Source organism: Pyxicephalus adspersus, chromosome 5, assembly GCF_032062135.1.
Source record: "Pyxicephalus adspersus chromosome 5, UCB_Pads_2.0, whole genome shotgun sequence".
NCBI classification, from domain to species: domain Eukaryota; kingdom Metazoa; phylum Chordata; class Amphibia; order Anura; family Pyxicephalidae; genus Pyxicephalus; species Pyxicephalus adspersus.
Genome location: NC_092862.1, coordinates 147,061,570 through 147,063,432, shown reverse-complemented (window position 1 = coordinate 147,063,432; position 1,863 = coordinate 147,061,570).

Sequence of the window (1,863 nt, the reverse complement as noted above, 5' to 3'; positions counted from 1 at the left end):
GCCCGGTCCCAGCCCTGTACAATGCAGACATCTCATAGTGGGCACAGCAGGGTACAGACCCGGGGATTGGGCACAAGGTTGGTGCTCCTCTGGGCTCCTGCCAGCTTTCACAGCTCCAGATCCCAAATTTGCCATAGTTGCTCCTCCTTGGTGACCCCATTACAAGGAGCTGTAAACCCCCTCAGCCCGTTGTGCCCGGCATTCCCTACACTGGCAGACTGGAAGATCGGAGTGTTGGTAGCCATGGAAGGAGAGGGGGCGCTGTGTCCGGGCTGGTCAGGTTGGTGGGGTCACAGAGTGACTTGTATGATCTGAGGGGCTGTTGGGGTATCATGGGGCCCCCGGACCCCAATATAGCTTCCCAGGTTCTGTGTCCCGGGAGGACCCAGAGGCCACCAGCCACAGGGTATGAGGAAGGTATTTTGGGGGCACAGAGAGGAAGCAGAACGAACCAATACCGGGGTCACCAGCCGGCTGTCCATGTACTGGGACTTTGGAATGAGCCCAACTTTCCAGAATCTACCCCAGGGCCAGGGCAGAATCAGCCAGCAGCCGGTTCCAGTTCCACACAGAGATGCTGTAATGGCCCCCCCTAGTGGTCATGGCCTGGGTGGCCCATGCATAGAGATCAAGCAATGGCCACTATTGGGGTGCAGGGCCACTTACAGTACATCAGTGGTGTCCGGTTTACCTGCTGGATCCTTCTGGATCTTCCTGGGTTTGGCGATGAGTGAAGAACCTGCTGGGCAGAACTGAGGAGAGGAGAGACGGAGTCACAGGGGGTCACTGGAGGAGGCAGAATATTTACCCCTCCTACTCGGCAGCCCACTGGTCTTTTGCCCTGGCATGGACGGCAGGGTTGTTGGGAATCTGTGGATCCGGAATTCATCTCCTTCAGACGACAGATTTCTGGTCATTAAATCTCCGGACCGGCAGATCTACAATTGGAATTCTGCCCCTCTGTGTGTATCGCCACCTGCTAGGGTGAATCATTGGGGGGTCCCTGATTTCACAGTTTAATCTAAACCAGGGGCCCCCCAACCACCAGCCTGCAGGTCAGTACCGGGCCACAACCATCCTCATTGGCTGCGACAGATCTGTGTCCTCAGCCGGCTTACCTGATTGGCTGAATGAAATAACCAGTGAGATCCTTCCCACCACTGACCACAGCCAACCAGGACGCTCTATTGGATGGCCTTATGTTTATTACCCCTCCCCTCAGGTCCATAGGGGGAGCTGATCTAAACTGCAGAGATCTCTAGAGGGGCCACCTGTGTACAGCGCTGCGTAATATGTTGGCGCTATATAAATCTTGTTTATTATTATTAATTCCCCATTTTTCGGGCACATTTGGTGATCTCTCTTTGCGCTCATCGTCTTCATCGTTTTACTAAAAATGGGAATGGAAAGTCCTGAGACCGAGCAGCAGAAATATTTGAGGAATCGGCAGCCCTAAAATACGAATTATTATAAGCAGGATTTATATAGCGCCAACATATAACGCAGCGCTGAGTTATAACACATGGGGGGTCCTGGTGAGGAAGGGGTTAAAGTGAAGGGCAGAATCGTCCAATCTCCTGGCCAATCCCAGCTCTGCAGCCGCATGTTCTGATCCACTCCGACCCAGAACTATCACTCCCATCATCCCCCCACACAGGGCACAGCACTGGGTATATAAATGGATATCCCAGCTGTGTATACGGAATGTCCCCACCCCCAACACTTGGGGTACTTACCTCTCCTCCCTGACCAGTTGTTGGGGTCACCTGCAGCACGCAGAGGGCGACAACCCCCAGCAGAGACCTCACAGATAATCCACCAATCAGAAAACTGCCCAATGGGTGACCCCCGCCAGGGACTGGT